This window comes from Anas platyrhynchos, chromosome 24, assembly GCF_047663525.1.
Source record: "Anas platyrhynchos isolate ZD024472 breed Pekin duck chromosome 24, IASCAAS_PekinDuck_T2T, whole genome shotgun sequence".
Taxonomy (NCBI): Eukaryota; Metazoa; Chordata; class Aves; order Anseriformes; family Anatidae; genus Anas; species Anas platyrhynchos.
Genome location: NC_092610.1, coordinates 5,930,279 through 5,954,900, shown reverse-complemented (window position 1 = coordinate 5,954,900; position 24,622 = coordinate 5,930,279). Strand labels below are relative to the sequence as shown.

At 44.5% G+C, this 24,622-nt stretch overlaps 1 protein-coding gene across 12 annotated transcripts in view; it reads right to left on the bottom strand.

The window, feature by feature from the left end:
• HIVEP3 (HIVEP zinc finger 3) overlaps positions 1-24,622 on the bottom strand; it is a 305,019-nt gene that overhangs the window by 184,790 nt on the left and 95,607 nt on the right. For 2 of the 12 annotated variants that reach the window (XM_038167234.2, XM_027444041.3), the window contains exon 3: positions 3,638-3,738. The exons of the other annotated variants lie outside the window; for them this stretch is intronic. The gene's annotated coding sequence lies outside the window, so the exon portion shown is untranslated. The remainder of the gene's footprint in view (positions 1-3,637; positions 3,739-24,622) is intronic. 12 annotated transcript variants of the gene reach the window in all.

Sequence of the window (24,622 nt, the reverse complement as noted above, 5' to 3'; positions counted from 1 at the left end):
CATGTTTGTCACCATACCAAGTTTCATCAAGTTTCATCACACTGAAAAAAATCAATTAGTTGCCTGCAGAAATAGTATATAGAAAGATTATTTCTTCCTTAAGCTGTAGCAACACCTTCTCTGTCCAAATACCTGAGTAAAATACAGCCAGGGCAAATTACAGATTCAGTCCTGTCCTATCTTTTGTGATAATTCAAATAATTCTCATCAGAAAGCTGATAATAAGAAACGTTCACATGTAAAAACATCACTTTCATGCACAGAATGAACAATTAAATATGATTTTTTACAGTAACTTAAAGGCTATCAGGCAATCCCCACTTCTTCTGCAAATTCCTTATCAAGACCTATTTTCCCAACAAAGTGTCACAGGTGTAATCCAACACTAATAATCAAAATTGATATGACCCACATGAGTCCTGTGCTGCCCCCAAAACTGTTTTCATCTTGTATTCTGCAGATGCAGAAGACCCTCTGAGGTACTGCACAGACACCCTTGGGAAGTGGTGAAGGGAGGTGAGCCCACCTCCTGGCAGTGGTTTGGCACCTGTGTCAGACAGGGACCTGCTCCTCCAGGAAAAGGTTTTGGCAATTTCCACATGGAAAAAAAAAAATCTTAAAAACTATTTCCATAAGAAATTATCTGCAATATCCCATTGCTAACATGCTCCACCTTAGCTGCAAAAGACCTGGGCTCTGCTGTCCTAAAGAAAAGAGAGATGGGGTGGAGGGAACCCTGGCTGATTTAACCAAGTCTGTATCTCCATGGACCGCATCTGCTTGGACATACGTGAAAAGCCAGTCATGATGGCAAAGTTTAAAATTAGGAAAGAAGAATCACCAAAAACTCCAAAAGATGACAATGAGCTTAGAGCAGCAGTTCCTGCCCCTCCCAGCTGCAGGGCTCAGCCCAGGTCTCAGGGGAAAGCCAGGTGATAACATGGAGCACAGCCAGGCTTGTCTCCACAAACCCCAATTCCTGCTCCTGCAGGGATGTCCACAGCAGGCTGTATGGGGCACCCTGTACTTGTAGGGAAGGACTTTGGGTAAATCTCACATTGAAAGTGCTACTGATCCATGAGAAGTATGTGACAGATTGAACCCCACCCTGCCCCAACTCAGAAAGCCTTCCCCACCCAGCTCTATTGACCCTAAAATAGGGCATAATGGGATATTTGAGAAGTATGTCAGGTAGATGAGAAATGCCCTATACCCACAGGTCCTTACTACAGACAGCTCAGCCTTCAGCTCAGTGAAATACATCAATAAAAAAAGGAATAACATGAAGAATAGCTAGAAATAGAGTGGCTGCAACCACAGCCAGTTCTACAGCTTGCAGTTCTCCTACAGCTTGCAACCTGAGTTACCTTTTTAATGATTTTTGTTTGTAAAGGGACCTTCCCTGAATATATGAACTCTTCCGAGAAAAACAAGAAAAAAAGAAAAAAACAACATATAATCTATATTGGATTTATTTCCTTTCTTTATCTGCATTAACTCCTTTATACTAGGCTAAATTTGGAATGTAACTAACAGGTGTCCATGGATACTTCAGCTTGGTGAACATCCAAACGTATCTGTTTCAGAAATTTAAGCACAAAGTTCAGGGGCTACATCCCCAAACTCCCCTCTGCATTTTGAGGTTTTGAGCAAGTCAATTAACTTTTTAGGTCCCTTTTGCATACGCGCAAAATTGCTGTAATCCCTAGCCTGGGTGAATTACATCACCCCCCATTCATTCCACATTATGCAACATTTCTGCGTACAGTTGTTCACAAAGCCTTGTTTCCTGCTCCTTTCCTAGCTGCTGTGTGAAGTCATTAGCATGCAAAATATTTTTTATCCATAGATTAAAGAGGCTAAATGAGGGCAAAATATTGATATACATAGCGTATCCCACCCCCACACCCCCACAAAAATCGCCTCCGCCCCTCACACTGGCGCAGCATTATTCAAATTTAGTTCAAAGAACTCGTATCAGAGGCCCCCTGCCTGCTCCAGAACCAGAGGAGGGGAAACCACAGGCTGGCTCACAAACATCAAAAATTTCATTATTTATAACAAAAATGGTTTATGTTATCCCACCTCACCCATCCCCTGAGCTTGCTGCATGCTTTGCATTGCGATATGTGGGCTGCAGCAGGAAAGGAAGAGGAGAAGCACTAGCCCGGAGCCAAACCTGGACACTTCAAGTCACGAGCAGCACAGAGATCCTACGATCTCTGCAGCAACGCCGGCCGCCACTTGCAGCTCCCAACTAATTCCACCTCCAGCTGCCAAAACCAGCAAACCTTGGTGTTTAGGTTAAAGGCAACACTCGCGGTAATTCACTGCACAGCAATTAACGCCTGCCATGGGAGCTTTCTGGTCCATCCACGTACATCTACGCTGGGCTGTCCTGATGCTACCATCAAACCCAGCCCTGCCGCATGTGCACACCCCCAGCCTGCACGCGCAGCATGCTGCAGCCACCAGAACCCAGGTAACTTGTAGGGTGCAAGGATGCCCACCAAGCCAGCGTGCCCCCAAACCTGCCTGCATGCTGCTTACAAGCATCCCCTGGGGACCCACGGTCAGGAGGGTCGTGCACCCCCTGAGATGAAGGATCTGCCCCGCTTGCTGCCAGGACACCACAGCTCAGGAGCATGCAATTGTTGGGGGGGGTCTTATTTATTTGCCCAGAAAGGCAGCTGGGGGACAAAATGGGTCTTTTTGTTCGCTGCGATGTATAGGCTCATGATTGTTCGCCTTTGCTGCAAAGGCTGGGAGTGTGGGATGGGCGACATTCCCAGCATAGGAACCGAATTCTGTGCATGAATTTGGGCAAAGTTCCTTAAATTGCAGCATCCAGGCTGCCTTGTCTCTGTGCACCACATGGGAACCCTGCTCTTTGAGGCTTAGAAATGCCTAAATGCCCCTGCAAGAAATGAGCAATATTGAGAACGGATGAGATTTTTGCAATGCTATAAAACATCGGTCCTGCCCGTTTTAGCAACTCGCTTGATAGAAAAACCATACCCATGCTCAGCGAGGCCATCACTCTCTCCGTCTGTTTTCTTAGGAGCGCGTTAGGTTCACTGCAGTGCCAGCAGCTCATTTCACCACCACCACGGCCTTGCCAAACCTGCCCGAGCAGTGCGGACGGAGAAGGGGCCGTAACAAAACTTACTTTGCTCAGGACTCTGAGATGAACATGAAAAACTAGCCTAAAAACACAACTCAAACATCCCAAGCTACAAGGGCACCCGAGCCGCCTGGCACCTGTCCTAGTTAATCCGGCTGCTCTCTAAATTTCATCCAAGTTTCTCACTCTGCATTCTTGCCTCTGCGGTAACTAAAATAAATAAAGAAATACATCAAAACCTACAGTTTATTTTAACTTAGCAGGTCGGCATAGATGGAAAAAAAAAGAAAAAGGAAGCTGCATTTCAGTGTCACTGGAAATAAATCAAACCAAATCTTAAAGGCCTGATCCAAAGAAAACTTGGACTTTAAGCTGTACCAAATTCTTCAAACAAATGGATAATATTCTGGACGAAATGCAGATGCTTGTTTGCCTACTGTTTTAAGAAAAGTTTTAAAACAAACAAACAACAACAACAGCAAACAAAACAAAACAAAAATCCTTCTTGTATACCTCAGGACTAAGTGTCTGGGAAGATCTGCTCATCCCCTTCCACCGAGCAGGTTGGTATCTTCAGCCCCGGAAAGGAGATGCCCAATGGAAAATCCACAGCTCTGCAATCAAACAGGGGTTTCAAACAGGGACACACATAAAAGCTTTTTTCCCACAAAAGCAGGGGGAAAGGCCAGCTATTTCAAATTTCACCCCGGGCTTTCTTTAACACCCTTTGAATTCTCTATTTCATTTTATTTGCTTCCTATTAAGCTTTTTAATTAGAAGCCTCTGAATTCAGCTGGAGAGCTTTTCCTTGACGATCCTCTTTGTGCCACGGTGTGATATCAGCTGAAAATCGCCGCCGAGGTGCAGAGGGCTGGATTCCCTGCCTGGAACAGGTAGGGCGAGTCAGGCTTGGGGAGGAGGCTGCCCTCTTCTCTTCTGGTTTTGTGTTTTCTTTTGTTTGTTTTTTCCCCTTTGGCTTGGGAATAGATGCACCATGTGCAACAGCCTGAGTAATGCATATCTGGGTGAAAGCCACTGCTTTGGGTTGAACACTGATTGAATGGAGCCAGGCAGAGGGAGCGAGGAAGCAGGGCGCACCCACGTCAGCTTGCACACCAGGTGAGCACAGCTCCATGGGACGTGGTATCTGCACTGCACAGAGACACTTTTCCTGTAACTATTTAGTTCTGTAACAAAGGGGGACAGTGCCCTGTGAGTTACATATAGAAGTTTGTGTAGTGTCTGACATGAAATATTCTCTGTCTGTAGCTGACCTTATCACGTTCACCTCATGTCCTGCTCACCAAGTTCTTCCTCCTCCTGAGACCATTAAGAAAACCCAGGAAATGAATGCACAAGAAAGCTTGGCTCCTAAGTTGCTGGTTATTCAAAACATTCTTGACATAAACCCACAAGAGGAAGGACAAGGCAAGTCAGCTGCCCTGCTGCTTCATTACTTCCAGGCACATACCATGCTATTGCCAGGGCTTTCACAAGCCAACAGACCACAAGCAACAACCAAACCCCTGCAATAACACCAGCCCTTCCACCTCTTCTCCCAGCCACATCTCCGTCACATCCTTCTCATCTCCAACCCAGCACACTGATGCATGTGGATCCAAGCAAGAGTCCCAAAGCTTGCTTAACTTTGCCTTACTTTTATCCTTTTATCACTCTGCAAAGCAAGTCAGTGTGCTGAGACAAACCAAAAATCGACCAACCAATCAACCAACGAAGCAAATGAAGCCCATTTAAGTAAAACATTATGTCTAGGCTAAAAGAAAAAAAAAAAAAAAAAGAAGGAAAAAAAAAAGAAAAAAAAAAGTGAACGTCACTGATAATTGAAGGTTTTCCAGACTGGGAGACCTAGGATCTCATTCTGTTCAACAATAACTGAGCTATCTTGGAAACCGAATAACAATATTTCTTCCACAAATTCACCTTTAAAAACCAAGCAGAGGCTGTGAAGGAACGTCAGAATCATGGATAAAATGATGCCAGCAGACATGGGTGGGAACCTATGGGGTTAAATTGAGTTTTACCAGGGACAATCCACACCCAGAAACAACTAAAGTATCCTTAAAGTGAAAAATACGATTTTCAGCTGAGCTACTTCTGACAGCTAGAAGACACCATACACTAGACATCTCACTTTTAATTTATTATTCTAAAAAAATTAATTTATTGATATAAAAACACTGCACATTCAAAAGCAACAACACTTATCTTTATCAAGCAAATAATTTTAAGGCCAGCTGGATTATTCACATGACTACAAGGCCTTTCCTTTACTAACATTTACAAATAAATAAAGGAGATTTCTGTTTGATAAAGTTCAAATCACACTTTTAAAATGAGGAAAGCAATATATTCACCTGAAAAACCCAGAGCCACAATCTTCTTGAAACAATTTTTCTTATTCAGAAGGAGCAGCCAAAGAGCACTGAGTGAGGTCTGAATATCAAATCAAGCATAACACAAACAAAGGAAAAAGGAAAAGAAAAGAAAAACACAGTGCTGGCCCAGAGCACTCCGGCTTGTGTTACACACAAGGCCAGCATGAGAGAAAACACACCAGGCGTCAAAATTCAGAGTAAATCATAATGACCCACCAGGTACGGTCTTCTGGCTTTCTCGGCTCAGGGACACGCAGGGATTTCAGACTCCAAAGAAGCCTTTGAAGAGCCCCAGGGGCAATGGGATATAAAAATCGGCCAGGAAGACAGCTGGGAAACATGGCAAGAGAAAGTAGCAGTCCATTTCAGGAGGACTCATTTCCATAAGATAATCAGGGAATATCAAAAGGTGCATCCCACAACCAAAGGGAGGCCCCCAGGAGGCAGCAGAAATGCTGATCAGGCGGCACTCGTAGTAATGCAGTTGGCGAGCGACAAAACTTGCACGATGCACCCAAAAGATCTGAAGGAGTAAAATCAAAACTGCACAGTGTTTTAGAGAGGATATTCCTCATTATGCCATTGTGCAGACAGCTGAGCTCCACACTGGTGTTGGCACGGTGGTGGGCTCAACATGGGAAGACCTCAAGGCAGAACATGAGGGCCAGGTCCCATGCTGGGTTGGGAGATGTCTGCCTTAGGTGGGTTTTTATTTTCTGGTAGCCCCCAAGAAGCGTTATATAGAGAAGGACAAAGGGCTACATCGTCCTCACCAATGGGAAACTCCCCACAGTTTAGCTGTGTGCGATGGAGCAGATGGACAGGAACATCACCCAACGGGCCCCAGGAGATTGGCCCCGAGGAGGAGGCCATCTGTGCCTGGCCTCCTCGGAACACACTGAGCCCTTCAGGGCTGCACTGAGATACTGGGAGGATCATAGGGGAGAGAAGAAAAAAAAAAAAAAAAAAAGAAAGAAAAATAAAGAAAAAGAAAAAAAAGAAAGAAAAAAAAAAGAAGACTCAAGGTGTGTGGTCCATAAATTCCTGTCTGAAGAAATGCCACTCAGGCCAGTCATAAACCTACCTGACCCTTGGGGAAAGAAAGGAAAGGTTGGGAGAAGAAACTGGGGAGCACTGAGCAGTCGCTCTGCTTATTGCTAGGGACAGATTGGAACAGCCAGACAAAAAGCTAATGATGGTGTTTGCAGGATTAATTAACACTCATGTTATCAAAGCACCAGAGATCCCAGGCGGGATAGCTCCCACAATCACGCCTTCCCCCAAGAAGTTTGCTGGCAAAGAAGAAATGCGCCTGGTGGGAAGAGACAGATGCGGCCAAGTGCTTATACACAAGCAAGAGACACCCCGAGATGGTGATCTCCACGGCCTGATGATACAACACAGGTCGGGCAAACCCAGCCCATTGACACCGCGGCAGTGAATTCACAAACCAACGAATTGGAAGAGCTGTCTGAGTTTGCAGAGAGCCCGAAGCAACACCACTAATTACGGTATTTGTTGCATTCATTTTATATGTCCCTTGAGATACTTCTGCTGTGGAATCTGCTGAAGTCTGAATCTCAACAAATGTGCTCCTGCTTCCTGATGCTTGAGGGACCTGCCCAGAACCACGCTCATCGGCAGCTCTTCTCGGGGAGCGTTGAGGAAGGAAGGGCTCCTGCTGTCAAAGCCGCTCCAAAAAGACTCAAACCTACTTCAAGAGCATGTGTGCACCAGATCAGTCCAAAGAACGGGAGAGAAGCTACTGAACTCAGAGTGAAGCTTTTTTTTTTTTTTTTTTTTTTTCCTGTGGCACACACAGTAAAGGAGGTCTGTAAAGTTACCGAGTATCTGATGATGAGAAGGAATTTCTGGACCACCTACACCAATTAAAGTCAAAAACTCCTGAAAATAGTCAGTAATTTAACAACCAATATTGTCACCTATGAATCAGCAACACACGCATGTTTGGGAAATGGGTAGAGAGCAGGAGATTTCTTGGTAGAGGATAAAATCAATCTTGTGGTAGAATTTAGTCCATCCAGTTTACTCCTTTGATTACAGATAATTAACAGTTGTTAAAAAAGAAAAAAACTGTTTAGGCTTTACTCAGACAAAAAATTAGAACTGTCTTACAGGGAACCTTGAAGTATCAACAGACAGGGAAACTACACGGTCACACCTAATTTAGATATTGAGCAGCCTACTGGAGTTTACATCTCCTGCCTTCCCACAGAACTCCATTAAACGTAATGAACTGTATGATAAAAAGTATCTGATGGAGTTGTGAAACTAGCCATAGCAATTCTGATGTATCAGCAAAACACCCATAATATGGATGTGGAAATTTAATGAGAAATGAATAAGCAGAATTTTAGAGGTGTTTCCCATCCTGAGCACTCAGGATTTTCCAAAACACAGACGAAATGATGAAATTTAACCTCCTATTCCTTTGGGCTGTTTCCTATTCACACCAATTATTGTACCTTGAACAAAGGTTGAAAGCTGGATGTAGGAACAGGCAGAGGTGTCAAATTCCTGAGAAACAAAGCCCTATTTTAGTTTAATTGCTTCCTAGTGACAAAAGAATGGAGAGGAGAGAAATTTAGACTGAAGAAACAGTATTTTAAGCAGAAAAAACATCACTCAGTCATGTTAGCATCAGCTCCTTAAAAGTCCAAATTTTGCCCTACGACAGCAGCAAGAAGAGCTGTCATCAACTTTGAGGGGAGAAGAGACAGCATCTGGAATTGAACAGTACCCCCAAAATTGCTCTCAAAACCTTCTGTGAACATTGTCTGCTTCTGAAAGCAGAACTCTGTGAGGCCAAAACTTCAGTGGGGAGTTGAGAACCCCCTAGGACACGGTTTTCTCGACGGCAATAAAGATGGGAGTTACACACTTGACACTGCGGGCAGAAGCAAAAGGTGATTTGCAAATGCACCAGGGAGCACCTGGATAGAAATGCAAGGCAGGTTGGCCACCTGAGCAAGAAGTCCAGTGCTGAGAGCCCAGGATCAACGCATCACCAACCAGCAGTGTCCATGTCCCACGCTGCCTCTAGAGCTGATGCTTTACGCGCTGCCCCCCCAGGACGCAGTACAGGACCAAACAGCTTTAATCAAGAAGAAAACAAAGTGACAGCTTAACCGCGATGCGAAATCAATTTTAACGGCTCTTTAAGGACACACGCTGCATGCACAATGTAGGTATTCTGTAAGTTGTCATGGCATAATAAAAAGATTAGGAGAATCCATGTTTTTTCCTGGGCTTTTAGTCTTCTGCTCTGCAATCCCCAGCTGGTAACACTAGTAAGGTATTTATTTACCCAGGAAGAAAAATAAGCCAAAAGCAAAAGCATTTTCCTGACAAATCCTTAATCTCTCCTCATTCCTCTGCAGACACAAGTCAACCTTAGCATCTCTCCCAGACAGGGCAAAATTTCAAAGTGTTTCTGTAATCAAAGAGAAGGGTTTGAATTTCGGAAGACACGCCGGGCAGCACAGCGAGACAGCTGGGAATTAAGCAGGCGAGTGGAGCTCACCACGTGTCCCACACATCCGACACATCAGCACGGGGAAGAAAATCAACAATATTTAAATGGAAGCCCAGACATTTATTTCCACCTTCCAGTGGCCTGGGTCAATGACAGCAGCTTCATCTGTCTAGCACTGTCTTGCCAAACACTGGGATGGGCTCCTTGCCCCACGTGTTATGTCAGATTCAGAAGCCCAAGCTATGCTGGGACTGTTCCCTTCAGCTGCCTTCCCAGCAAGGCAAAAAGGCATCAGAGACCCAGCTACAGCAACGCCTCTTCCAGGGGTGGTCACAAAAGTTCAGCCAAGCAGCTTTCAGCAGCTCTGACCAGAACTACAAGGAGAAAATGATCGTAACGTGTTTGCTCTAGGCCAGCATCAAAATGTGAAGTTGAACTAAATAAATAAAGAAGTCAGAACACCCAACACCGAACACGCCGAATGCCATTGATAAGTCTGCCCTGGCTCCAGGTGGCCTTTAATAAAATGTGCCTGGCCCCTTCCTGCTAGCACATATCTTGACTCTGCTTTTAAATAGCTTGCAGAAATTGCAATGCAGAACTAATGCAATGCTGTTGTTCTTGAGCACATGGGGCTGGAGAACAGCTCAGGTACGAAATGCAGACACCCACCCGCTTTGCAATAAACAGGAAACTTGTGTAACCTGGATCAAAAACAGAACAAGCAGAAAAAAAATAAAATAAAAACTAGAAAAACCCAGTGGCTCAGATTTTTTTTTTCCCAATTGTTTCCCAAGAGCTGAGCACTTCACATGGCATTTTTCCCCCCCCCTCATTGTTAAAATTTGGGTTTTGTCTGAAAAAAAGATCATGGTTGCTTCCTCTTCTCACCAAGCAACAAAAATCCTGCTCATTCGTGTGGCAAATCTGGTGTTCATTAATATCTGGGATTTTTTTTTCCTTGCTCAGTGCCATAAAGGCATGTAATTCTGCTCACTGCACCAATCTGGGGAAGGGCAGACTGTTTTCCCTTTGAGGTCAATTTGTCTGACTTCAGCTATTTCAAAACCGAAGGTGCCGATCAGTTGTGTCCATCCCTGCACGGCCCGTGGAGGAGCACGAAGGAACCTTCCCACCTGAGATCAGTGTTGGAGCCAGAAGGGCTCATCTGCCCTCCAGCACCTCCTGCTCCTAATCACCAACTCTGCTGGGAATTTTGAACGGGTGCCCAACTCCTAGACCATTAAATTAGGTGAAATTAATTCCTTTTTCAAGTTAAAAAGTGTATCAACTACTGTATAAAAACCATTAAACTTACAGGTAGGGTATTATGCCCTCGGACTGCAGAAACCCCCTCCAGGGCGTTCCTTGGCTTGCAGCACCTTCCCCTACACCTTTCAGAAACATTTACCAGCCATAGCCAGGGAGACCAAGGATGGACCTTCATGTTCCTCATTCCCCAAACCCAAGCTGCTATTGGGTCCCTGGCAATAAAACATCCTGGCTTGCTCTCCTCCTGCTTGCTCTTTCATGAGGTTTTGCAGGAGCCCCAAGGGTAGAGGAGGAAACCTGGAGCCTGCTGGGCTCGTCCCTCTCACCGCACCGGGAGCTAATATTTAAAAGACTATTTATAAGGCACTTCTCTAAGGTTAGCCCAAACAAACAAACAAACAAACAAACACAAAACCAACCAAATGACATGTTTTTCCATATGTTAGGACATCCAGCCTTGCAACAGATGCATTTCATGTATGCCCCGAAGATGCCGCATTAGTCAAAGAGCAGCACAGTTCCTGCTCCCTCCCCAAGATTCCAGAGCCCTTAGCAAAATTCTGGCCAAATACACCCAAGAGGGAATAATTTGGGGCAGGGAACATCCAGGAATATTTGCTCTCCTCTACTATTGTTTCCTCACACAGACTGAAAGTCTTGACCTACCAACCCACCGAGGTACCTTTGGAAATGCTCCCACTCCTCCTCCGTGTCCTACTGCTGCCACCAGGAGCCCTTCCTGGAGGTAGCCAGGCTGAGAATTTACCACGCAGTGTCACAGAAGCAGTGCCGTGCTTATTTTGCTCTCTGCTTGCTTTTTTTCTTGCTTGCAGGTTTCACACCCACTTGAACATTTGGTCCGCTAAATAGGAAGGAAGGACTGAAATCATGCCCAGACACAAACCCATCAAGGGAGGGGAGAAACCAAGCAGCCACTATTCCTCATGTGGAAAATTTTCTTTCTCTGCTGGATACATTTTCAAGTCCACAAGTTTGAGCTCTGGAGTAATTTTGCAGTTTCGGTGTGTATATTAAACAAGGAAATAGCTTGCTCTCAAAGACCCTGCTTAATTCAAATGAACGGAGGCTGTGATAAACAGCACCTTCTTGAAAAGCAACACGTTGTGCAGCAAAATCTAAGTCAGCGCTGGCTGAGCAGTGCCGAACCTCGGACCACCTCATCGGGGTTTGCAATGTTTTATACTGCAAATATTGTTTTTTCCAGTTGCTGGATAGTGTTTCTAAACAGGAATTCTCAGCTCACAACTTAGAAGGAATCTTGAAAACCAGCCACGCTCTCTGATCTCGTATGTCACTGTCAGAAATGTGTATGCTGAACAAATCCACTGTCTCTCCCCCAACGAGCATGCGGTCCAAAAAAGCAGCTTCACCAGCCTGCCCTGGCCACGCCACGCTGTCCCAGGGACTGGCAGAGCTGTGAGGCTGGCCAGGCTTGGAATCGCCTCGCAGCACAGATGTGCAGAGCAGCCAGACCACACTGGTGAACCTGGCTGTGATGCAGTGGGAGCAAGGGCAATAAAAGCGTGGAGTACACGCGGGTTATGGGATTAGGAAAAGATGGTTCTGCTCCATGTCCTCTGTGCAGCATGGCAGCTCAGTGACTTCATTATTCCAGATTCTTTCAATTTGCTTTTCCCACACAACACCAGAGAAGCATGGTTTAACGGGGATCTCAGAGAACAGTGAGAAATTCAGGAGATGCCCCGCAGGACACGGAGATGCACCGTAAAATGTGACAGTGCAGAAGATAAGAAGAACAAAGCAGGTATTGAAATTAGTCTTTAGCAGATAGGAAAAGTAAGCACAGACACATCCTGATGTCTTTTTAAAAAAATATTATTTTCTATTTATTTACACATTGGGAATTAGCTGAACCATCTTTCCAGATGACATCAACATCAGAAGCCTCACAGAGCCTGTAAGCAGTCAGCCACAATCCAATTGTGAAGTCCAGCAACACAAGCAGGCTGACAGCTACATTTTCTTTTAAAATCCTGTTGGAAACCTTGGTAGGAAAATATTAACACTTATTGGACTTCTACAGCACAATAGTGCAAATGCTGCATGTCCTGAGGAGCACCAGCAAAGCAGGCAGACAGCAGCCCCGGAGGACCCACAGGTGCTCCAAGTGATGCTGTGATGGAGCTGAGCCCCAAGATGGGACAGGGACTCCCACATTCCTACCAGCCTCAATTTTCCCAGCTTTCTAATTTCATCTTTGAGTGAGAGCATGATTAGCCTATGCAGAATTTCATTCGGGACTTTAATTAGGTCCCTTCAGACCTAGGTTTTGGGGAGAGGACCGAGGCTGCTCCCCTTGCCCTGAGCATCCCGGGCCAGCAGGGCACCTCGCTGATGGACAATTTGTTTACTCAATCAGGCACAGAGCAAGTCCGTGGCTGTGGAGAGGTTTCTATTCCAAGCAGGGAGACAGCAATTAAACGGCCTGACCCACACACCCTCAATTACAGCCGAGCTGCACAAGGCTCTGTTTACCCAGTCAGTCAACCAGCAATTACGAATCCTTCCACTGAGGCCTAAAACCAGCAAACTTCTTCAAAAAAATATTTTATTTGCTTGTGAAAATAAAACAAGCACGTTCTGTTACTATCTCAGTTTGTTTATTAAGGGTCTGTTGCCAAGTTTAGGGTGACTTTCTCAATATTTTGACCAAGCTCTATTACATTACCTGCTCTTACTTAATTTTAACCTTCCCAGGCATTTTGCTCCTATCGCACAGGATTCTAATCCTGGCCAAGAGCAGGAGCTGAGAAACCTCCCAGGACAGCCCAGGAAGGAGGTGGAAATGCTGTGGGATATGGCAAATGCTCCTGACGTGGTGTTCATGGCCTCAGGGATCAAGGCAGGAGCTGAATTTCTTTTCCAGAGATATAGGTTGAGGTCAAACACTGCCCCTTCTATGATCACTACTCACGTCACAGGGTTTAGGAGTATGGAAGTATTTTTGGCTCAGATGTGCTTTCCTCACTGGTTATCCATAAAGGGAATGGTCTTTAAGGCTCAAAGCACTTCTCAGCCATTTCGCCAACAGCTGCAAGGAACACTATCCTGGAGGGGGTTTTGATTCAAAGTTCCATACATGCCCCAAAATGCGTTGAAAAGTTGCATTTTTGCAAAGCAAACATCTGATTGCATTAATTTTCAGACACGTGCCAGTGTAGTGCCATCCACTGATGGCACGGAAACAGTCTTTGCAGAGGTATTTCGGACTGACAAGTGGTGTGCTGGCACTGCAGATGACAAATCCACTGCCCTGGGGAGACCAGGAAAGTCACTCCGACTTCTGCCAGTCGCTTCTAACACTTTATAGGAACAGTTTTAGATATGCAAGAAGTGGTCTGCGGCCACACAGCTTCGTGGAGGGCAGTTCCAGGGATGAACGAACAACACAGGCACTCAGCGTTTAACACACATTTCTCCACACTGAGTTGAAATGTAACATGTTGACATTTCTGAGCAGCGAAATTGTCACAAAAATTGCTGATAGCATTAAAACAAGAAATGCTATAGCATTTGCCAGCCAAATGCATTATTTCTGCTTTAAAAAAAAACGTAAGTGTCAAAATTAAGCCCATTTAGCCGTCAGCTGCAAAGCTTCCATTAAGCCTCAATATTTCCCCACCACAGAAGGCAGAGAGCCAGAAAGATCAACAGATATTAGCTAGGCAGGCAGACACACGAACATCTTGATGTCAAACAACGCGCCTGCAAGGGAACAGATGCAGAGAGCCAAAGTCCAGTGCGACAACACGGCCGTCAGCCTGCACAAGGGTGTTAAGAGCCGTGCAAAACAGGCACGGACAAGCCCAAGGAATGGGAAGTGATGGTCAATGGGTCCTCCCTTCTTTTCCCCGAAAGGATGCCTTTTTCCCAAAAAAAAACATGCTTAAAATATTATATTGAGCATTGCTTGCCTAGCAGCTTGTTGCTGGGCAAGCTTTAGAGATGGTAACTCCAGTTAAATGTTACACTTTTGAAATACTTTTGTTAAGAAATATTTTTTTTCCTGCAGAGTTGGGGTAGGGCATCTCACATATCATCATCACTTGTCCTTGGAGCTACAAAAGAGAAGTCCTTCCCCAGCCCCAGGTCCTCAATCCTTCACTGTGCAGGATGATGCTCGCCCGTCACCTTGCCATCAACAGGTGGAAAGGGCAATTACCATTAGTACTTATATGAAGGTGGGACAAAATGCTGCAATTGTACAACATTCTCTAGCACAACTAAAACAATGCAGCTTTCAGCAATGCTGTTAGCATAGAACAGCACACAAGAATTTTCTCTCTCTCCGGTCTCCATAAGAGTGTCCTATCAGACGCACATGGGTGTAACTGAAGAAATGTGAGGGTAAAAAAAAAAAAACAACAAAACAACAAAGAAGACAGAAGTTTGACTGGCACTCAGAGCAGACATTAAAAAGATGGATAGAGCAAAATGGGATGTTTTCTAAACAAATCTATGTGGGCTGTGTGCTGCCAGTGCCTCTTTGCAACCTCCCCCCCAAAATGCATTCACAAATGCACCGCCACGAAACTCCCTGCACAATGACTCGATGCCAAGGAAAAAAAGAAAAGCCCCTTTTATTCGTGGCATCTCACATCAATGGCTACTTTATATTAAAATCAAGGCACATGCTTTCAAACCTTAAAAGCTGCAGCGGAGGAGAAAAAAAAAAAGTCTTCCTCCTCTACCATTAACACTTTTATAACCATTCTTTTGGCTGCTTAGCCCTGCACAATATCAGGTGGAAGTCTTTTCCCCTACACGATCCCCCAAAACAGGAAGGAAGGAATTCACGTCAGATGCTCAACAAGTGCTGGCACTGGGAGTTCTCATTTTTGCAACTCCTGTAACAAAATCGTCATGAATGGCCCCCAAACTCCAGGGGCCACATTTTGAGAGGAACATCTGGTGACTCGGCAGCTAAAAATGCACCTCGAGGCAGCCAAACCTCCAGCTACCAGCCTCCCAGAAGAGATTGAAGCACTCGAAAACCTCATTTATCAAATAAAGCACCTTGAGTGCCTTGAAGCAATTTACAGCCGAGAGTTCATTTTACCTTGGCAGAACTGGATTATTTGATGCTTTCATTTGCTAATTCTGTGATGTAAATAAATACCCCCTCCCTTGTAGGGCAGGGATATACGTACAGCCTGTGCTATGGATTTTGTATTGCTGAGAGCTATTGTGATGGAAGGAAAGCTCTCGTGCATTTACAGAATCCCCTGCGTGCCACGGGGGATTCACTGCCTGCCTGCTGCTTTTTGCCCATGGGTTACAGAGTCTAAAGTTATAGCTGTAATAGCAAGCAAAGCAATAGGAATGCATGAATACCAATACCAATAAAATCTTAAACTGTCCTTAAATCTTCAGCTCCTTGTTCAACCTCTAAGCCTTGTTCTACAGGACTGCAGGACGGACCAGGTGGGAGGGACATCAGCTACCGAAGCAGTTGACAAAAATCGTGTGACCAAGCCCAGACTTGCCCTGACTTTAGCCTGAACCTCGCAGAGATGTCGGCAAACTTCAGACTTCAGTGACAAATCCCTCATATGAAGGAGACCAGCATCAGTCCCACTTAGCGCAGCTGGTTTGTGCTGGCGAGCAATTTCAGGGCTGCAGAACCAGTACAGCTCAGATACCAATTCTTACAGAATCACAGAATCGTCTAGGTTGGAAGAGCCCTCCAAGATCACCCAGTCCAACCTCTGACCTAACGCTAACAGTCCTCCACTAACCCATATCCCTAAGCTCTACATCTAAACGTCTTTTAAAGACTTCCAGGGATGGTGACTCCACCACTTCCCTGGGCAGCCCATTCCAATGCCTCACAACCTTTTTGGTAAAGAAGTTTTAGAGTGCAAAATTCAGTGGACAGGCTTAAAAAGTAGGGAGATTGGCTTTAAAAGCCATCAGATTTATAAGTAAGTAACCTATCCTTACATCTCTTCTGTTTCATGATCTGTTTGTTTACTTATTAACATTTAAGAGGAAGCTTCCACTCCACTTTATGTGCAATTAGGAGAGCTGAGAATTCAACTTGAAGCCAATCCACAGGAGCAGAAAACAATTTCATTGCACACTGCTTTTGATACATATATATTAAGGTGCTGAAAAAAAAAAAAAATTAAAGCTACTCTCACCAAACACCACATTTCCAGACAGCTCCTGCAATCTGTTTAATAATTGCCCTACCGAAAGCCCAGACATTAATAAAACAGCAAAACCAACACCAGATATTCTTCACAAAACCGTGGCAGTGAGCCTAAAACAAAGCAACAAACATGAACTGAACTGAACTGAACCATGAATCTGAACTGAAACATCCAACAGACTAACCTCTTTTTGCAAGACACAATTCATGTCAAGTGTATTATTTTTAAAATATCACATTGTGATAGAAACAAGAGTTTTACTGAAAAAGTACTGATAACAGCTCAGCATCTTAAATATACCAAGAAAGCCACTGGGCTTGAAAGTAATTTTTGGTCCATAATAGCCAGCCAGGCAAACCTCTGCTGCTGGGAGGAAGAAAAATTTATATCTGAGGAGTGAAGGTCTTGCTATGTAGGTTGACAGCTTCTAAGAAAATTGAGAGAAAAATCAACTGTAATTAGAGAACAGAAAGGAGGAAGGACAGCTCACACCCTCTGTACCTGCATCAGAGCACCACTATTTATTTATTAGCTTATTTTGTTCCTCAAGAAGGATAATGGTATCAGAAATGGTATTTATGCACAGGACTTGTTCCAGAGGATAATAATCATAATCTTTATCACACAAAATCTCTATTGGCAGACAGCAACAGTCCTAGCAAGAAGGCAATGACCACATGGTACCATTCTCCAGGTCCCAAAAATGAAAGGTGTCGACATAACAAGCACCACCAATTTAGCACCAACAGCAGGCATGGAAGGAGGGATGGAGAGGAGGGAAAATTCTCCCACATCCCCAGGGAAACCCACAGGAATGAGATGTGAACTTCAGGATTGTACAAGATGTAATGGCTTTAAACTAAAAAAAAAAAAGCAGGCATATAGTTAAAAGCCAGCATTATGCACTTCCAACTCCAGTTCTAACGAACAGGAAGACAACTGGGAGATGTTGGAGATATTCTACCAACACCATAGCCAGCATCAGTACAAGGAACTCCAGGAGATTGGAGCTGCCTTCAGGAAGGACCACATAGCACCAATTAGAGCAGCCGTTGTGTTTCCAGTGCAGGAGACCTCACTTTGTTCAATTAGCAGTTGTAAGAATCTCACACAGAAATATTTGCCAGAAGACCAGCCCTCTGCCTTCTGAGGGCCTGATTCCTCACCCGATAAAAATTTATTACATGGTAAAGAATCCAAAAACCTTCACCTCCAAACTACAATTTACTTGAAAGCATCTTTTTGCAATAAACACCGTGGATTTTTTTCCACCCCTTGCCAACGTGCGAGGTATGCCTCTCAATAAAATGCAAGAAAAGGAGAGGAAGAACTTTGCGTGTTGTTTGCTAGCAGCTGCGGTGCAACGTTTATCAGGCACTAATGACCACGCACCCACCCATCACACTCGAGTGCAGCAGCCAAGGAGCAGGAGGGAGCACAGAAGTGGCACCGACACTTCCCTGTGGTGCAGCAAAGGCTGCAGCCCCTGGCAAGCACTGGAGAGTGATAAAGATATGCTAAATTACACTGCGTTCTTCCTGCCGTCTTCTTCCCATACTCGGCTAGACTTAAAACAGTCTCCCAAGGGAAGGGCTGCATCTCCTGGGCGGTGCCTCCTTCCAGAAGAAGGGGCTGATGCCATGGGGTGGTTCTTAAAGAACAAAGTTTCCTCTTCAATTTATAACTGGGCATTTTGCATGGCATTCAAGAAGGCGAGTCTAATTAGTGAAATGGCACCCAAGTGATCCTCACAACTCATTGGCATCCACCAGGACCACCCCAGCTCCTCTGGGCATCTTCTTGCAGAGGGTAAAATTTACAGTAATCCCTCCCTTCTGGGATCACCTTCTGGGTTTAAATCTCACATCTACTTCTTTCCATTTTTTTTTAAATAAATGTTATACCGGGTCTATTTTGTTTGGAAGCAGAAGAAAAGAAGGCTTACAGCATCATTTGCCCTGTGCTCTGGCCTTGGAGCTGGGCTGTGGAGTCACCATCACAGAGCCTGGAAAGTATCCAGAAGGCATTTAAGGTCTGAAAATAATAAACCCAAATCAACACCCTCACTGCCACCCTAGCCATTCTCTGTGGCTCCCCGGACAGGTACATGTTTCAGCTGACAGATGGCCTATTCAGAAGGCATTTGAAGATCTCTGCTGAAGCTTCAATGAAGATATTTCTGGCATTACAATTCACGCTCCTGGTTCTTTCCACTTCCCTCACCTGGTCTTGCAATTCCCTCTGGTCCACATGCAGCAAACAGACCTCAAAATTATTCAGTGGAAGCATAAGCATTTGGAGCACAGCCGTGAAGTAATTAACGCAAACAGAGAGAAATTAGAAATGAGAAAGGGAAAACCTACCAAACCTGGTTTTGCCCTAGACATGGCTGAGTGGGACCCAAACAGCCACGTCTCCCTAAAAGATGCTCCTGTCCAACATCCGTGGGAAGTATTAAGGAAGAGAAGGGAGAGGGAAGCAGCAGTAAAGGGTGGCAGCGTCACCACATGGTGACACAGCTGGGGGACACTGCAGCTTTGCTCCACAAGCCGAGGAGCACCAGTGTCACCAGTTGTCCCCACTCCCTCTGTGGAGATGGGGGAGCTCTGACTTCTTGGTGAGAAGCTGCCCCACGTCCCCTCCCTCCCTGCCCTTCAGAGCTCCCCATGCAGACCCCAACCCTCCAATCTTCCTCTGCTGCACCTCACCTGCCACGAGCATTTTTCACAGCTCAGGAGCAAATCACAGCCCTGCCAAAATGGCAACAAATGGGAAAAGGGGAACCAGAACAACTTTTCTATTATTATTATTATTTTCCTTCCCAACACAGATGCAGTAACACTATTTTTTTTGTGCACATCTCTGAGCTTGAAAGCTCAGGATGGCTTTGCTGAAGGAGAGCCTTTAGCAGTCCTCCTCCTTGGGATGGCAATAAACATTTAGCCCAGTTTGCAATCCAATGGCTAATAACCTCCAGCCAACACTCAGGCAGGGGACTGTCCTAAAACCAGAGCATTACATTACCAGCAATGCTGATGAAAACTTGTTCCCCATCTACTCTCCAGGCTCCTCCAGCCAGGGTTGGAGCAGCACCAGGAAAACGTGTACAAAGAGGTGCAAAATGATCAGTGTCAAACCTGTCAAGCCTTTATTGGGAATATTACAGTCATTTCTAAAGCTCTACGGTATTCTTTCGGTTGAAGCTTTATGGCTGCTCGTCTTTAGCAGGAGCCGCTGCACAATGGCTTAATTGTGCAGCTCTGCCTGGAAACCCAAACATCCACGTTACAGGTGGCTTAAAGATGACAGGCTTCACCGATCCCTTTCTGAGCGTCTCGGGGGATTGTCTGGGCTGCCACTCCTTGCTGCAGGAAGAGGGGCACAGAGCACAGCCCCTGAGCATCTCTGGGGCAGCTCCCTACTGATGCCTGGCATTGACGTGCCCCCTGTCAGCATGGCTTGGGACACGTTGGGGAATATTTAAACCAGAAGGAAAAGCTGATTTTATTTTATTTTGTCCACCAAGTTGTCTCTCTAATTCCACCCAGCTCTTTCAAGGGCTTTAATGTTAATAAAAAATAGGAACCAGCGTATCAAAGCTCATGAGACCCTATTCCTATAAGCCATTTAACAGTTGGGCTCACCCTTCTGGTTGCATGGAAGAAACAAAATACATATTTGTAAATGTTTTAATGTAGAAATGAAAAAAAAAAAAGCTCTATAAAGCATTAGGGCTTTTATTTTAACGTTCTTTCTTATTCCCTTGTTCTTCAGCCGAGAAGAGTTTTTGTAGGAAAAACTCTGATACTGTTTCAGGCAGCATTACAGCTACAAGTAGTCTTGTCTTGGGGAAGAGAGGGGAAAAAATGTGAGCTGGGAGCAGCTGGGGCTGCTTTCATGGCCACTGCTGCTGAACTCCCTCTTTTGCTTATTTTCCTTCTCAAAAAAAAGGAGGAATAAAGAAGAAAGTGTGACTTCTGATTCTGATTCCTCCTCTCCTATGCCTACTCAATAAAAGGACTCAGAGCTGAAGGGAGCAGCTTAGTCCACCACAGCTCAACCAAGCAGTGGGCAAAAATCAGCTCTGTTGTGCCCCTAAGGAAGATCAAATGTGAGGACTGCGAAAGGAAGGAGAAGAATAAGAACATAATAATCTCCATAAATGTAGATTGCAGATGGCAAAATACTGACCTACTGAGGGAAAACAGTCCCAAATCCCTTAACATCTTCAGAGCCAGCAAGGCCAGGAGTATTCCACTGCGAGCCAGTGGAGTACCAGTTTGTCCCAGGGCCACGGGTGCAGGAGGAGGTGGGACAGCACTTTAGTTTGTCTTTGAGGGGGAGATAACACACTAGGCTTTGATTTTGAGTACGTAACAGACAGATTTGGGTATGTTAAGAGAAGACTGCAAACACCAGCTTAACGTAGCTATGGTGGATCAAACCAATTAAGAGAGCATGCCCAGATTCTACCTCGATTTTCTTTAAAAAATATATATATATATCCTAAGTGAAACCAACTCATGCCTTAAGTCAGAAAAAAAGACAGATTTATATGGAGGTGCATGCATATATAGATGTATAAACATATGCGCATCCCCATACACGCTCACACATACCTGACGATAACCTCCTCTATTTCCTCTGCCCATCTGGACATATTGCAGAAAACTTTTCTTCCAGTATTCTCACAGCAAGCAATAGGGTGAGCATCCCCTCCTTTCTGGGAAAATACTTTACCCTTTGACGTCAGCTGACGAGAGGAGGACAGTTTCATTTCATCTCCTCATTCCTACTTACCACAGCTTGGTTAATCTTGAAACAACACTTTTTCTCCTCTGCATCCATATGCTTCAAATAACTGCAGACAATTACAACAACCCTTACCAGACATTAGCAAAAGCTAACCAAATTTTGCTTGCTGAATTTTTATTGTTTTTATTTTAATTCTTTCACTCCCATTCTAAGTTGAGGTCTGATTTATTGCTTATTGCTTCTTCATGTCTTTGGTGTTGCTGCCTTTCAAGTGCTTCTTTCCTTTTCAACAAATATGGTTGGATTTTTTTTTCTAGTTACATTATCTTATATTTTTTTCCACTTTGTAACTTCTCTCTGTTTGTAACTCATATTGCTAGGTTTCTGTGATTCATTTTAATTTTTTTTTCTGCCATTATTGCTGTTTGTAACATTTCCTAGCTTTGTCTCATTTGATCTATAATACTTCCTAGCTTTGTCTCATTTGGAACTTAAACTAATGTGCCATTTATCCTTTCTTTCAGCCTATTAATGATGCTACTAAATACTTCATTAATTAAATTACTTTGCATTCAAATTTGAATGCTAAGTGCAATATGAAGTTCTGTGTATGACAGAATTTAAATCCTGCCGTGTTGCACACATCGCTGCTTCTCACCAAGTATTTAACTTTTCTTTCCTGTACATTAATTTTGGAACATAATAAATAAAAGTAAAGACAAAATTAGGATGGCCAAACTTTAACTGTGTTTAATTTTCATTCACCTTTAATAAAACTTGATGTTGTTGGATCATCAGCAGGAATAGCTTACAGACTATTGAAGGAGGAATATCTAAGGAAATATAGCATTTAAAAGATTTCTTCCTAATTTTATCAGATCCTGATCAATGGCAGCCTGTACCCCCTGTTCAGTTCTCTATCTCTACATATTCTCTACTGGCAGTAGGGACTATGCATGGAGATCACCTTCAGGGGATGGGTCCACAGGCCCAGACACTCACTGCAAGCCAATGCACTTACGAGCTCAGAGACCCCAAGTACTCAGGTCTGAGGAATTCCGAATAACTCAAAAAATGTTGGAGCTGTGAGAGCGTTTTCAGCAACATGGGTCATGGTACAACATCCCTGCAGTCCTGCTAGGGGGGCAGCCTTCCGCAGAGACACAAACACCCTACTTGGCACAAAGAAGGGAAGAAACAACATTTCCAGGAGGGATTGATGTAGAGCACCTCACTCCAAATAGCTCTAATGCCCACACACAAGGTTTGCAAAAAGCAGCTGGAAAGTTGGATACATTCACTGAAATCTACAGAGAAGAGAAAGAGCAAGGGCAGGAGTGCAAATTAAGAGCAGAACAGTACGCACCAGTTCAATTTGGATCATTTCTGAGCACAAGAAGAAGAGGCGAACACCACCAATTAAACCAAAAGCCACCAAAGGGACGTTTTTAAAGTCATTTATCCAACACGTGACAAACTTGTACAGTCACTGGCTTGGCACAACAGAGACCTAAAGGACCCAGCAATATTACAGGATTATGCATGTGTGTGGATTTAAAAGAGAACTTCCCCCAGCACCCCGAACTGATAAAACCTCCTGGGAGCATCCTGGCAGCGGGTGCCGACTGCCGACTGTCTGCTACGGGGAGGTCCCTCCAAGGCTGGACCAGGACACGGCCGTGACACGATCACACCTCTGATATACGTGCTGAGATCTGCTCTCTTCAAGCAGCACAACCTATTTTTTTATTTTTTAACTACATACTTCTTTTCTGAAGCCATTAATTACTCCTCACATGGCACTGAAGAGCCTAGCTTTTGGGGGGCCTCTGCCACCACCTCGCTCAGCACCACCATCGCGTCCCCACCTTCGTGGCAGCATTCAGAAAGCATCTTCCCTCCAGGGCCGCCTTTATCCCGGTTACAAAGCAGCACTGGTAATTTTATTCAGCTTTCAAAGCAATGCAGAGTCTCCACCTAAAAACCTCCAAAACTTGTGTCAGGGAAACAAAGGTCCTGCGTTTATTCAGTTTTTCTGGCTGAACGGATGCACCCTGAGAATTAACCTAAATAATCCAAACTGATGGGCCTGGAGTGATTTTGCAATGCTCACAGCAGCCTTGCTGATGCACTGCAAGGATGGTATTTACACAGAGGAAACATGTCCCCAAACCTGTGCAAAAGGCTTCTGTAGGCACTCCTAGCCCTTGGTGCAAGCGCACTCCCAAAGCGTAAGAGTGTGGTCCCCAAGGAACCACTCTGAGCCAAGCAAGACCCCATGAAAACTGCTTTTCTAGCACCATTAAAGCTCTCCACAGAAAACAGACATGCAATAGGTTGGAGAGATGTTAAAAATGCAGTGTTCAATCCCAGGCTTGCTCTCTGGGTCAAACTGGCGGAGGGAAGCAATGAAACCGCAGCAGTGCTCAGGTGATGATGCACAGAGGCTTGGAGAACAGCACTGCACTGGTGGGACAAGATCAGGGGGGGAAAAGAGGAAAAAACAGAGTTATCCTCTCCACAGGTAACCGTTGTCACCACTTCTTTGCAGGTGACATCTACCAGAGTGCCATGTGATGGCTAGTTGCTTGTTATTCCCACCCAGCTTTATCTGCTGGCATTGAACTGCTTTTTTTCAATAATAATAATAATTTGGATTTATAAGTCTTTGTGAAAAACCTTCTGTGAGTTCAAAATAATCTACACAAAGTGCCAAGCAGCCTGAGATAAATTATTCATGAAAGGGTTGATTTCACAGGTGTGATATATATAACTCCACAATTTCACATATATATCTTGTAGCAGTTGCTGTATAAATATAGTGAAATGCTTACAACACGAGACATTTCAGAAAAAAAAATGAAATAAAGCAACTCCGTTGTAAATGAAGAAGAAAAAGAACCCCTCTACCAACCCTGCCATACAAATCATGTTTATGGCCTCCAGAAATTTTAGAAACTTCTGACGCTTCCACTTCATCCACGTGGATTTGGTGCAGATTTCAGTCTCACCCCTCACTTCGTCTCATCCCAATTTGCGCCCCCTGAAACCCGTCTGACTTTATAATGATATTTTTTCATATTTACTTATAGGGATACAAAATTAATTTAATTGTGGCAATGCTATTTCTCCGGACTTATTAGAAATAAAATAAAAACTGTGCAAATCACCCCAACCAGCTGCTAAAATATATATATATATAAATAGGATCATCATAGAAGTGCCTTTCCCACATCAAAAGCACCATATGAAGTTATTTCAAGAAGCCCAGTTAAACAGCAAAGCCTTATAAAAGACACAACTCTACCAGGGAAAATGTTTCTTCAGCACGAAGGGCAAGGGCTGCAGGCGCAGCTTCCTGGAAGCGGCCCTCTCCAAGAAA